The 15,350-nt window shown below is 35.7% G+C and overlaps 1 protein-coding gene across 5 annotated transcripts in view; it reads left to right on the top strand.

Annotated features, from left to right (window-relative positions):
- The first annotated feature begins 6,280 nt into the window (after positions 1 to 6,280).
- Positions 6,281 to 15,350, top strand: part of LOC134529650 (afadin) — a 178,899-nt gene continuing 169,829 nt past the window's right edge. For 3 of the 5 annotated variants that reach the window (XM_063363971.1, XM_063363970.1, XM_063363969.1), the window contains exon 1: positions 6,303 to 6,606. The gene's annotated coding sequence lies outside the window, so the exon portion shown is untranslated. The other 2 variants (XM_063363968.1, XM_063363967.1) reach the window with 2 other exon arrangements.

Raw genomic sequence — 15,350 nt, 5'->3', positions numbered from 1 at the left:
TTATTGCTACTTCCTTCCCATCTCCTAAGCTCTAGAATCCCTCGCTGGAGCGATCCTTGAGATTACGCTCTAGGTCTCCTATCCTCTCTGGAGTGGTCCCCGGGATTGTGCTCTAGGGCCCCCCCTTTTCCTCTCTATGCCTAGTAAGCATGCAGGGCGTAGGCACCTCCGACAAGGATACAAAATTGTCTTCAGATGATAAAAAAAAAAAGTCCTGAGCTTAGTTGAGAGGTACAAAACTGAAATAGAAAGTAAGTGGACATACACTGTTTAAAGTAAAGAAAAGTATGTTGCATGGGAAGAGTTGGCATTTAATTTTATGTAAGATACCTTGTTGTTTGCTATAAATATATTTTAATAAACTTTATGATAAGTTAAAACATGAAGCAAAAGAGGCACATTCCAATGAGAAAATTCCATCATGAGAACTGGTGCTGGACCAAGTTTTGGGTGCAATTATTGATCCAGTTCTTTTAAAGATGTATACTTTTATAAGGAGGAGTTTTACTATTCCACAGAATCCCTTTAACGACGATTTTGTATTTGGTGGGACAGAAAATGTTATTATTGAAGGTTAATATACCATTACAAATTTCTTGCTTCACATTAGTATCTTTTGATAGCCAACCTGTACCATAATTCACTTTCTAAACTAATTCATCCATTAGTTTTGGTTATTTATCTTTTACTATGCCATAAAATGTCAAACTGCATCATCAACATGGATGCCGGCGATGGTTCAATTGGATTCAAAGATGGCCTCTCACTAGCAGTCTACATTTCTCTACATCATTGGGCTGATTGCATTCAAATACAACATATTTTAGAATCTGGCATATATGCAAACTATGTTTATTGAAAATTCAGGTCATCCAACGTGTCAAATTAACATGGCTGTGCCTGTTACGAATTTGGTGATGTCATAACCTACCAAATTTATTTGACAAAACATATTGAAAGGTGTTGAAAGCAGAAATTTGACAATGTGGGAGGACCACCTTAAGGATGGAGATAATGACAATGATCATCCTGCATTTAATTACCTAACTAAACATTCGAGCCCATGAGGTAAGTTCAAAATATAAAATAAAACAAATAGGATTAATTAAAGAAGCTGGGATGACGAAGATCATTTTATTGAGAAACAAAGATTAAATCCTCGGAGAACGGATGACATCGTACCTCGGGTGGCGATGCGTTGCGACATGGGTCAGCGATGGCCACCAAAGTTACTGGAAAGCACATCTGATGCCAAGTTGAAATAACGGTTACTAGCTCTTTCAAATTTGTGATTAACATAATAATATTAACACATAATTGCACTCCTAAATTTACAACAATATTATTTCAGCCTCAAAGATATAATGTGAATTTCATTTATTATTAAGAGTACAGTTCAAAATTTATAAAATATTGAGAGATTTCGGCAAGTTCGGGTCCATCGCTGCAGAGTTATAAATAAAATAAACATGTTAAAGTGTTGCTGGCTCCTTAAATAACATTACACTTGGTGATAAAATAAAGAAAATTAAAAATATGAAATAGTATTTTATAAAAGAACAAGGCACTGTGTACCCATTTGTCATAGTTTGCGGTATTGGAGGCTCGCTATTTAATAATACACTACACTCAAATTGCTGGCAGGAGATTTGAAAGTACCATGGTGGTAGAGGGGCGTGAGTGGTAGTGGCAGTCCAGGCTCTGTGGGGGCAAAGCTTCAGATGATATTAATGTTCAATAGGAAATTTCACCCAATCAGATATGCCTATAAATTAAATAACTATCCACTTTCTATAATTCTTTTCATTAAAGACGTAGGGCCAGCAATCCAAGACACAAAAATAAGGGTTTAGGTGTTGAATATGCTACAACTATACCCTAACCATGTTCCTAGTGAATGATAGAACATGGCCAGTCCCTTATTTTTAGGCAACCGATTTTGTTATCCTATCCATTGCTATTGTGTTGCCCAAATTCTGCGCATGCACAGAGCTCAATTTTTCGTTGATTTCGTCCAGATGTCTGAACAACATCTGGTACCATTAACTAGTATATAGCAAGTTTTATGATCATCGAGGGACATACCAAGCATGTTTGTGTACCAAATGAAACTTTATAATAGCGAAACTATCCTGGAATACATTTTGTGCATTTTAATGGTCATAAAAACAAATATTCGCAACTTTGAATTTACTTGCCAAAATAAAAATTACACAATTTATTTCGCCTGATAGTGCTTATATATTAGGACTATTAACATAACAAATGTATCGATAGTTGGAAAACAACCACTAGAATGCTTTGAAATCAATTTCTAGCCTCATGCAGGGCATAGTTTATTCTCTTACAAGGATTGATTTTGGACCCTTTCTGGAATGTGGCCTGCGTTTTAATTTACAGTTATATACAGACAAGATAATGTGCATTCTCTACCTTATCCGAACGTCTTGGAATACCGCCCTAAAATGTAATATCTAGAATGTGGATACATCTACTTCTAACAATGCTATAGTACACCATATCCTGACAAGTCCTAACTCAGTGATTACGCCACATTGTACCCAGTGCACTCGCACCCACCCAGAGCCACACAGTGAAGGGGTTAACCACATGACTGAGGAGCGATCACGTGACTGATCACATGACCTCCCTCCCCTCCCACCATCCAGAGTGAATTAGAAGTGACCACTAGGTTCTGGATCGTCGTAGAACATAGGGGAAGGCGACCCGATGGGTATATAAACTCCTGACAGGCCACCAGCTGGAAGAAGACCTGCTGCCGCCCTGCTTGGACCACCAAGAAGATTGTCACTGCCTGAACGAACACTGAAGTCCATTATGGGACTTAGTCATTTTTCGTTATCAGTCGGAGTTAGCCCATTTCGCAAGGAGCAATGCCAGAGCAGCGCGAGATAGTCAGCGACTAAGTGCTAAGTTATTCAACAACGAGTAGTATCGTCTGTGTGGCAAACAAGATACTCATTGAAAAAGTTGTTAAGGAGGGCACTTTGTATTCGTGTGTCCAAGACAGAGTCTGACAATAACAGTGGGCACCGATACAGACAAGTGCATGTAGATGACAGTGTGGGCAGACAGAGGCAGGCAAACCAAGGACAGCTACTCATTTAGACCGGAGTAGACCAGTATTGACACACACATCGTACCTATAGGAGTGTGCACTTTGAAGTTATGAGGCACTAGAGTACTAGGTGCGGACAGCGCTCATGGGATTCGTGGCCTGTCCTTCGCAACTCTCTTCGCAGTCGTCAAGGGAACTTCATCTCGGGGACAACTGTGCACCAATGGTCCACCCACGGTGTGTAAGAGAAGCAGGGTGCTGGATATGCTGGTGAGCAACTTACAGTGGTGACTCGGCGAGCGACGCCCAGGACAGGACGACCCAACGAGTAGTATTGAGGCGAGTGTCCGGCTGTTTTGAATCTGATAACACGAGGGGTCTATTTCACGTGAATTTTATTGTAAGCCACAAGGCGGCTTAAAACTTAAGACTGTTAAAACACAGTAATATTTAAGGAAATATAAGACTTAATATTCTTTTGTAATTTATCTTATATATATTTATATTTAAGGTACTTTGTGTCTCGCTGTGGATGCTTAGAGGAAAGCGAGCTTAAGAACTTCAGAGATATTCTATTCTTTTGTAACAGTTAATACACTGTCATTTTATATGTATGCAATAATATTTGTTGACATATGCCTTAGCTTTGTGTTGACAGCAAGAAGGCATATTCAAGTGGGACAAGTCCAAGAAAAAACAATCATATTAGAAGACAAGTTGAGTGTATCGTAGCAACATGTTTATTTTTCTATTGCATTATTTCTTCATGTTAATAAAATTTGCTACTCTCACAACATAGTTTCCTTGTGTCGCTCTAACTCCCTTGTTTCCCCTACCCGGGGACAATATAGTGACTGTGGTAAGGGAGCTGGAGAAGGTGCAGCGAAGACTGGCGAGGTGGGTGATGGGTATGTGGCGGTGAAGAGATGGGCAAGAGGGTGAAATTCATAGTCCAACTGGAATGATAGAGCTAGTGTGGTGAGCATTGCTGAGGAAGAGAAGGGTGAAAAGGCTAGTCAGACTGTATAAGGTGCTAAAGGGTGAGAGAGGCCAGTAGCAGCTGGGAAATAGGGTACTATGCCCGGCAGATATCTTGGCGTCTGAGCTCCCTAGTCCTGTCTGGTGGGGAGGGGAGGGCGAAGAGGAAGCGATAACCCGATACCCTATTGTCAAGGTCAGCGGCCAGGTTTGTACTAGCAGAACAGAATACATTCGGCGCGTGACTTCCTACACTATGTAAGTCTATATCCACATCCGTGGGGGCCCCAGGGCGGTAAGGCCTTTTGGCTAAGAGCGCTGGGTTACCAAACCAAAAGTGAGAAATCCTATGAATTGTACTTGTATTACATAAGAGTAACATTGTGTAAATTGCAGTGGTTGTGCTCGAATATTTGTAATCATCTGTCAGGAAAAGTAACAAACTATTATCTAAACCTGTAACGTTTTACTTTGTTCCATTAAATATACTTACGGTGCCTGCTAATTATTATGCTAACCAAAATTAATTGAAATGTTAACTCAGTAACTAGCGAAAACCAGACACGATTTATTTTGGAATACTAGGTCACTTAGTATGTAAAATAAATTTAAAACTATGCTTCTCAATTCATTGTGTTCTCAAAGTTAATTAAAACAAAAGTCTTACAAGAAAAAGCAAACGACCAAAACATTACGCAATTATAGATCTCCGCGCGAAAGCTATCTCACAGTTGATGACCCAGGAGCCAGTCTAGCCCTTATCGTTCTCCGGTTTCCGTACCTAAAACGTTCCATTTAGTGCTGGATGTACATTTAAGTAAACATGGAGCTTGTTATGTTATATTTGCTGCTTTAACTAAATGTCAGTCGTTTAGGAAACACCTGACTACCAACGTTAATGGCATTTAAAAAATGCTTGTGTATGTGTGGCTTTATATTTTAATGCACCTATAATCGATTATTTATTATAAATGTAAATACAATTTGCATTGTACTTCCACTTTAGAATGCATATTATAACCTTCAAAACATCATATATATTATATGATAGGTTTAATGTAAGTATGAAGTTCTCTTTCCATGATAATTGATTGTATTAGGTGACGATAAACCAAATTAAGTTAAAATTAATTACTATTATTACTATTCTTATTACTTGCTCTATGTACTCCCGTTTTCACCGTTCTGTCATTTCGTCAACGCTTCATACTCATCATTTATCCACAATAGGCTATCAAGACCTTACTTGTTAATAGCCGCCCAACTCACACACACCCTAACTACCCAAATAATTTACTCCACTATACACTACGTAACAGTAACGTAGTAAAGATATATTTCCATTGTTTATTAAATACTTAAAATATCTGTTTTTTCCTGGCGTAGTCTGTGGGTCATGTGGTTGTTCTTTGCTGACTTTACGAATTCCGACTATGGACCGTTCACTCACACCCGTGTACTTCGCTGCTCTTGCCGTCTGTCTCTGTAAAGGCTCGAGCAGACATTTATTTTTTGCTTCTTCATCACAAAACTGCATCACGGTTTTTATTATTTCCCGCTCTCCGCTATGTATCACTTTACTGCGCCTCTGCGAGCTGCCACCTTCGGCTTCCATTTTCGGGTATACACTGAAGGGCGATATTTTCCTAACAGCCACTACACGGCTCTCGGCTACGTGTCGCCTGTTTACCCCCTCTTCTTTCTCCGGTCCCGCTGTCCCCGCACCCCCGCGCTGAGAGACGCCAAGATAACTGCCGGGCACAGTATGGTACCTACTACATATAGTAGATTATAAGGGGCGGAGAGATCGCGCATGGACACTCCAAAAAGAATGGTGGCCAATGGAAAGGCGTAGGAAAGCTTTTCTTGGGAGGACAGGTAAGGAGTGGAATGGGCTGGATGAAGGAATGTTATGGGAGAGAGATGCAAGGGATCTGTGGAGAAAACTGAAAGTGTGTGGAAGTGAGTGAAAAGGGAGAATTTATTTCTTGCCACCGAGTGAAAGCCTATTTGTGAACGAACATCTAATCTAAATTATTTAAACAATATTTAAATCCAATATTTACACTAATAAATGAGTTCTCGAATCCGATAGACTGAACTGAAAATATTTGATTTAATAAAAAAAAAAAACAGTTTCAAAAATTATTTTTCATTGAATTATGTATATTTCTAATACATTAATTTATATGACTATTTTATGTAGTGGGAGCGTTTATACAAGACTTGTAAGGTGTGTCTTTTGGTAATTGCGTTATTTGTTTGTTGGATATAGCTCAGTTTTGAGAATAGTCGCTATGTAGGCTTAGCGATATTTGTTTATATGTTATTTTTTTTAGTTCTTCTGTCAATAAATTGTTATTTCAATTTTTTTTATTAGCAGTGTCATTAAAACAGCAAGTGCTTGTTTTGATTTTGTTTATACTCGTGGCAGTGATATTTCAGCAGTCCTTTAAGAAATAAATATTTCTCCAGAAAAGTTTACTTTCTTTCAGATTATTTTCGTTAGATGTACAGAAGCAGTATTGGATTCAGAAGCACATTAACAGGTTAGTTTAATATCAATTATTCGAGTAGCAGCAAAAATATACAGCATGTTTTTGTTTTAGGTTGCGTTGATGGGCGTAACTGGACAAAGAATGTCCAATACGTGACGGTAATGTTTTGACACAGTTTTTAGGTTATTATGTTTACATAGCTTAAAACCAACTGCTTAAAATTTTGGTTTATATTTAGTGTGTTTACATAAGTGCATTTCTGTATGCTTGCAATAGGCTAAGCATTTGTTGGTTAAATGGTGTTGAATGTAATTTTTGGAACCTCCTATATGTGATTTGTAATACAATCTAAATTATAGGTATTAAAAAGTGTTTATTTTTTGGCATCTTTAAATATTGTTTAGGTAGTTGTTTTGTTATAAAGTGTAATATTCACACTATTTCTTTTCTTGTAAAACTAGGTTAAGTAGTAAGCTGGACATGATGAACGTTATAATTTTTGTGTTCATTCAAGCAAAAAATAAATATTTCTAACGAATTAGGTATTTTAATTTTAAATCTGGGTTAGTGTTGATCACATTTTATACAAAAGAAAAAATTCCCTAAAGACCTGACGTAGTAATTTGTCTGTATTTTATGCAACTATATTCAAGAAATTCCTATGCATTCATCAAAATGTTTATCAGGATGTTTCTTAGCCACACATTGCAGGCTCTGGAACATTTTGGACCAGCAACAAGGTTAAGCAGGTAACTCATCTACTTTTAAACACAGGCTGAAGAAGCATCTCTTATGCATCTATACTACATGATTACTTAAAGGGTTATTCACTGAAAACTTTTGTGTAAATGGTATGAATGTATTATGGCTTTTATATTGATTACTGTTTTATCACAGTTTAACTTGCAGTAGCTAGATGATAAGCTATTTTACTTTCCATTTAGCATTCTTAAATTTGCAGAAATAGTTGCAAAAAATACTAGCAAATTTTTTTTTTTTTAATTTTTATGGAAAAACTAGAAAAATTAAATTAAGTTGTTGTAAAATTATACTAAACACATGGTGGCTAAATAAAGTAACAAAATATGGCAAGAATAAGAGAACTGGCCTGTTTGATACTTTCTGAAAGTTTATTTATGAACAAGGCAAATGAATGTGGCATGAAAGCAAATATGAGAATGGTACAGTTTTAATCATAAGGGGACGGAGTCGCCCACAGAAAAATTGCATTGCTGTCGTTTTTAGTATATTTTTTACTGGTAATTAGGAACACATACACACAATAAATTACCGTTATGAGTCACTTGGGAAACATCAGTTTCTAGTATCGAATTTCACTACTGACTTGTATATAAAAAAATCCACTATCTCCCTGCAGCTACTTTTCTGGCCTTTCGGAAGAAGATAGTTTATGCAAGATCCAAGAGTGAGAAGCAGAGATAAGGAAACTTGAGATTGTGAGTGGAGTGGTAGTCATCCTTTCTGGTTTGGCTAAACTGGTCAGAGTAGACTCACTCTTATGAGTTGCGACTTGTGACTATACAGTGCACACAGAATTGCTTCATAGTTTGCTGGCAATAATTATCTGGCATTACTTAAGAGGTAAGTCGTCTAAGTGTAGTGTATTTCATTATATATTAAAAGCATACACATTCACAAACAATTAAACCAGAATTGGGTAAATATGTAGTTGAGCGGTGTGCCGGAAATTAGGAATTTCGACACTTTTTTTTTTCTCTAATTTTATATAATTTAAATTATTTTTGGAAATTTTATTTTTCTTTATAATTTGGTATCTTTGGGTGATTTACTCTTTTTTAGGCTGGTGTACTCCCCTAAGTTAAACTTTGTGCCAGTAGTCTGAAGCACCTTTCCCAGAGACATATAGGATATTTGGCAGATCTAAGACTTTGTTGGCTGCCAGTTTGAAATTTCCCTCGCTTACAGGCACGTCCCAGGCCTGTAACGTTACTTCACTTCATGACTAAAACTGCATACAGCAGCTCTGGACGAGCTGTTACCATTTCTCAGAGACGAGCTGACCATAGCCTTTACCGTCACGATTACGTATTAGGTTCTCTCCTCGAAAAGCACGTCATGGACGCTCGTTCTCAGCGTCGTTGCACTTTTTGTCCACCCCCCTTCCCTCCTCTCGGTTCTAAGAATTAGCCTAAGACCAATGACCGGTCAGAAACCCCAGCAGACAGCGACCGTCTCCAAGGACGCCTTGCATAAAAAAATGTGTGTGCCAAGATGGACCAACCCACGACATCTCGCGGCAGAAACAGTAACTTATTATCTTGGCCGCCAGAGTGTAGCACCTGACTGTCCCTTTAACCTTTGGTTTGAGCAGACGCCTTGGGCGAGTCGATTCTTTTTTTATTTCAGACACCTCTCAACAGGTAGTGCTAAAGTCGGCCAGTGCTACCAACTTCGAGACATCAGTCAGAGTTTTTTTATGACGCCCACTCGGGGAACTTCGGAACCTTTCGGTCCGGACTCCCGTTCCCCCCCCCCCCTCCCCTCCCTCCACTTTTGATAGAACAGTTACTTTTAATTACGAGACGCGGTTCTTCGCGGGACACTTCGCGTCGCGACTGCAGACGGACCATTTTGCGATTATCAGCGAGTCGACGAGACACTGCAAGACTTCCATCCGGCCACAACCGACTATGTAGTCGCCTAAATAAGGGATGCTATCCCTATAATATTTTTCAAGTAGTTTAGTCCGTCTGCGTAGTACAAAGTGTAATAGTTATTTTTCTTTTAAATTTTTTCCTTTTGAAATGATGAAAACAACTGCGCCTAGCCGCGTAATCGCGGGATCCAGTTCCTGGCGGGCGACGCATCGGTAAACAGAAGCCAACTCCCCTGTCTGGTGAGTAACGATCCGCGACTTTCCTCAACCTCCCCTTTACTTTTCGGGGCATTTTCTGCCCCGTATACTGTCTGTGTACAAGTTCTGATCAGTTTTGATTCGGACTGTTCCAGACAGGGTCCGAGAGCCGGACGCCGAATTGGCATTTTCATCTCCCTTCCTCAACAGGACACAAGCGCCCTGGCATCATGTTCCCGCGTGAGGTACGGGAAACGAAGCTCCGACCTCCGGCGCCACTGTATTGTTCAACTTTTTTTTGAACTTTCCTAAATTACGCCGTCAAACAAAGTTAATCATACAAACATAATTTCTGGTCTTTAAGTACATACCTCAACTGGGATAGTTTAAATATATTTGTATTTTTTTTATTGGTTGATGTATTTTTAGTAAATGAAACTTTTGATAATTTCATGTACGGCCGGCCCATAATTTTCTTTCTGAATATACCTGAGAGCTGTTTAAGAATGTAATTAATATTGTATGTTAATATTTTCTTCTATTTGTTATAAATTTTCCTTTAATAAATTTGACGTGATTATATTCAGACGGAATCACACCTTGTTTCTGTTCATTACTAATAACATTGTGAAACCTTAAGATCCACCCAGCAAAACAAAAATGGTAATCAGACCGTGGTTTGCTGCTACAGCGGTATTTGCGAAAAAAAAATGTGTAAAAATCCGAAAATACCTTTATTAGATGCTCTTCAACTTCCTCTTTTCATTAAAAGCGGCGGAGGTTAGAAATTCCAAATACTTTAGGAGATATCAAATTTTTAAATTTCATCATATGTAGTTGAGCGGTATTTGTGAAAAAAAATGTTAAAAATCCGAAAATACCTTTATTAGATGCTCTTCAACTTCCTCTTTTCATTAAAAGCGGCGGAGATAAGAAATTCCAAATACTTTAGGAGATATCGCAGTTCTTATTTTGCTATACAAGACCTGTGTAATCATTCGACCGATGCAATTTTTTTTATTGCCATGTGTTTGTGAATGTCTAATTAATGAAAATGGTCGATTAGGTCAGGTCAGTTACATTATAAATACTTTAAAACTAAGCGTACATTAAAAATAATATGAATTTATTTCAATGGTTCTTTAGTTTTAAGGTATTTATAATGTAACTGACCTGACCTAACAAACCGGGACAAAGGATGAACAGTAACAACTAACGTAACATTTTTTTGTTACTTATTACTTGCGCAACAATAACAATCAAAATTAAAATTAGAAACGTTAAAAACTCGCCAAAGTTGGTGGCGGTAATTAAACACAGTTTTAAACAATAAATGAACTAATTAATCACGTATTGGTTCATTTGAATTCTGGCCTATCACGAACAATCACGTGACATCATTATCCAATAAAAAATAGATAGGCTACTCGTAAACAAGAAACAATGGTGAAAGCCACATGAATGCACTGGTATAATTGTGATGAAATTTAAAAATTCGATATCTCCTAAATTTTTTGGAATTTCTTATCTCCACCGCTTTTAATGACAAGAGGAAGTTGAAGAGCATCTAATAAAGGTATTTTCGGATTTTTAACATATTTTTTTTCGCAAATACGCTCAACTACATATGATGAAATTTTAAAATTCGATATCTCCTAAAGTATTTGGAATTTCTTACCTCTGCCGCTTTTAATGAAAGGAGGAAGTTAAAGAGCATAGAATAAAAGTATTTTCGGATTTTTAACATTTTTTTCGCAAATGCTGCCCAACTACATATTTACCCAGAATTGCACATCTGATGTGCATTTATCTCCATTGAACACCTTCAAAATGACCAATTACTGAAGAAAAAAAAACTGAAATACTCACAAAAAAAAAAAATTCTACTTAAATAACTAAATATTTTATCAAAACTTCAATTACTTAGTTGAATTGTAACTATTTACTTCTTTATTTGCTATTTTTAACATTTGTCTTTCCCTTGTGGAAAACTTAACCAAGGATAGACAAATCTTAGGGTATGGTAACTTAAGTACCTAACATTCTCAAGGTGCTTTCAAAAATCTAGGTAATATTCTAGAGTAGGTTCACTTTTGAAAATATCAAATTAAAATTTTGAAAATTGTATTTTTGAGTTTCATTCAGTTTAATGATTCGATTAAACATCATTACAATATTTCTTGTAGTTTACTGTTTTGAACAATTTAAGGTAGGCTACACTAAAAATAGCCTTCTATAAAATCATTTGAATGGTTAGTTAGGTAAGGTTAACTACATTGAAAATACTATAAAATCATATGATTGGTTTCATCTGTAATACCTTAAATTGGTGTGAATTTAGGTTAGGTTAGTGACATATAAAATACTTAATGGGGCTTTTTGAGCCAAGTACTATTCAATAATTCAATTTTCTGAGTCTTTATTTTGCTAACTCTAGAAAATTACCAAATTTATAGTGTTGGGTTAGCTAGGTTTACTCTTTTCACATGATGGAGTTAGTGAGAACATACTGTGTTAACCATTTAGTTTTTCGATGAGTAAGTAATAATTGCTTATAAATTTGTTAAGGCACCTTAAAAAATGAGATGATTTATGTTTCATTTGTTTAAGTACGGTACATAAACAGTTAAATAATAAGATAGTTTTCAGCAGATAAAATTACAATTTGTGGTTTTCAATACAATAATTTCAAATAATTTCATTTCCATCACAAATCAAAGCTATTTGTTACATATTTTTATCTGTGGATTAATTTGTTTTGATATACGACTTAGTTTTTTCAATGATCTTGTCAAAGATCTTGTCAAACAAACTGCTTCTACTTAGGTTTTTCCATATTTGTTTAGGTTTTCTACTGCACTTTTGTGCACATGGTCTACTTGTTTCAACTTATCCTATTATCATGCAATGTTAAATGTGAAGTGATAATCTAAATAATTGATTTAACCCGATCCAGATTTAGATTGTGGGTAAAATAGAGGGGTTCGATATCTGATTGGAAAGAGTAAACTTATACTCAGATTGAATTAACCTGGTAGAATTTAGTATCTTTTGTTAAAATTTACTGAGAGAGAAAAATAAGCAAGTATTTGGGTGTTCCCTAAGTTAATGTTTTTCTCCTTTTCCTAAAAGCCTACTGGTTTATATTTTAAACAAGTAAAAAAAAAAAAAAAAAAAAAAAAAAAACTTTGGTTTGTGGTTTCCAATTGATATTTTTTGTATGTGCAAGTGTTTGTGCAAAGGTATCGAACAATCATGTTAAATACAAATATAAAATAATACAGAAACAACAAACTAACTTAGCAAATAAACAAATATTTCTTCTATTCTTCCATTTTCTGAAACTGCCACAGGTTCTGTAGCATGTGTAGCTAGTCAGCAATAGCCAATTCTAAAATAAAAAAAAATCATTAAGTAATTGTTTAGTTTAGAGGCTCATTCAAAAGAAGTTGAACTGACTAACATAATACATTTTTTCTACATCTACAATTATAACTTTGTTGGGTGTTGCATATTGTGATTTTTTTTAAAATTCAGAATACCTTTACTTGTCAGTTGGTTTATATAATCATTATAATTCCTATTTAAGTTTCACAACAAGAAGTAAGGCTTGAAGTCAGAATTTAATGTAAAAAAATTCTGTTTATGTACATTGCATCACATCACAACCAGAGGAATGGTGAAGTAAAAATAATTAAGTAGAAAGAAAAAAATGGCAGTGGGATCTAATTTGCTATAGTGAAAACCACGTAAACAATGAAATAACTTGAGGATGGAAGTGAATCTGAAAAGAATTAAATTAGAGAATCAAGTATTCTAATAGGCAGTTAATCCAAATCTGTACCACACTACTTCCTGAAGCCCAGGCATAGCGAATGTGGAGGGCACACATGTCTTTGTGCAGAATTTGATCTCGTTTGTTAAATTTATTAAAAACAAAAGAGAAACAAAACATCAAATTCTTTTGGAATGTGGGTGTGCACTCCGCTCACAGTCAGGGAAGCAGAGTGGCACAGATTTGTGGAAGGACTAGTATGAATTTATTAATTTCCTTCTTAAAGTTCAGTCTCACATGCTGAGTTCATTTTTACATGTTTGTGTCGTGATTATTTATCAAGGGATTTTCCTGTGTATGTATTCTGAGAGCTCTCTTGCATTTATTGTTGGGTCACAAATTTTGTCGCAAGCTAGTTATAAGTCATTTTCAAGCTAGAAGGTGACGTTTTATCGCAATTAGATGATATTTAGTAAATATATCTATTGAGAAAATATGAGATGAAACAAAATGCAATAGTGTTACTATGATACATTTACAGGAAAATCAAATAACAGTAATGTCAAGAAAATTAAATCACAAATATGGTGTTTAAGACCAAGTCTTTGACTATATCATCTTGCAGAGAATTTGAACTATTATAATTTTACTAATTTTATCATCAATGTTTACTCATTTTATTGTATCTTACTGCACAGTCTTCTTCACAGTCTTTTCCATATACTGAATTTTTGAGAATTCAGTGGTAATAAAAAAACAAATGTTTCCATGACTTTCAATAATTTAATACTGATTGTTATAAATTGTTAATTAGGTTGACTCAACCTCACCTGTACCTTCGGTCATAGTCCTGACAACATAGTTTTTAAGAACCCAGCCATAATTGAAAAGCACATATTTGCGGAAGGTAATAATGAATAACATTTGTGTATTTTCAATTTGGTGCAATCAGACCTCACCCTAACTTTTGTTCATAGCCCTTTCAAACTGCATTTTTGAGAATTGTTGCAGTTAAAAAAACAAGTATTTGTATGAATTTTAACAATATAACTTTACATCTATCATATTTAAGGAATGGGAACATAAAAGAATAAAAATGCACAAATTCGTACTCATTTCGGAGATGGTAACAATCAGTTTCAGTGATCAAGAAGTAATCCAGATGCTAATGTTTGCCTGAAAATTAGCGCCATCATGATATTAGGAAAGTATTCAGATACATAATTGTGAATTATTACGAAAGTTCATACGGTAAAACTAGCAAAAACCACAACTGGCAATTAAACCATGTATACATTTATTTTAAAATGTCAAACATTTTGCTAACAATACTATCTTAAAATTATGTACTTAGCAAAGTATGTTACGTTGAATCAGCATATCTGGTTTCTTTGTTAGTTGAAAATACTTATTGCTTGATATTTACTAAGAACCAGGTAGCCAGAGTATCACATGTGTATAGTGGCCTGGATTGAGATATAGTTTTCACAAGTTGTAAAGGAATGAATTTTATCCTTATGATTTTTGCCCAGCAGTCTAACCAGCACGTCCTCTTAGCGAATAGCTTGAGAGGCAACCAACTATAGCGTATAATAGGTATCAAGAGGTGTTTGTGTGATAAAATTAAAATAGTAATAAGATTCAACGTTATACTTGTTTGCAAATGTGTATCTACTTCATACCACCATAACGAACACATAAAATATATACCAAACTAATTATTCTACTCAGTTCAATCTTTGTTACAGTTGCTACTAATTTTATCAAGAAATAAATATCAAGTGGTTTTACAAAATAACATCTGTTTTGGTATTGCTATGTTATGGCACAATTTAAACATATACACAGTATGAAAATAATTGATCGTGAATTCAGAGACAACCCAGTATCTACACTAAAAGCCTCTTTTTAGTTATTGCCCTTCAATGTAATTAACATTAGGTGTTTCTAGTGGTAAGGCCAATGACACAAACACAAATGTTGTTAGCTAACTGAATTTCAGTCCGTAGATTCGCAGATCGTCGTATCCAGGACCTCTGGATAGGTTCCCAATGCAATAATAGCAGTAGGATAGCTGAAAGAAATGTCTAAAGACTAAGACTCAAAGCTTCTGCATCAGGAACCAGAATTCAGCTAATTCCTCGTGAGCTCAAAAGCCTATAGATAGGAACATTCTCACCAGTA

The sequence above is a fragment of the Bacillus rossius genome, chromosome 2, assembly GCF_032445375.1.
Source record: "Bacillus rossius redtenbacheri isolate Brsri chromosome 2, Brsri_v3, whole genome shotgun sequence".
In the NCBI taxonomy this organism is placed as follows: Eukaryota; Metazoa; Arthropoda; class Insecta; order Phasmatodea; family Bacillidae; genus Bacillus; species Bacillus rossius.
This window is presented reverse-complemented; position numbering and strand designations above follow the sequence as displayed.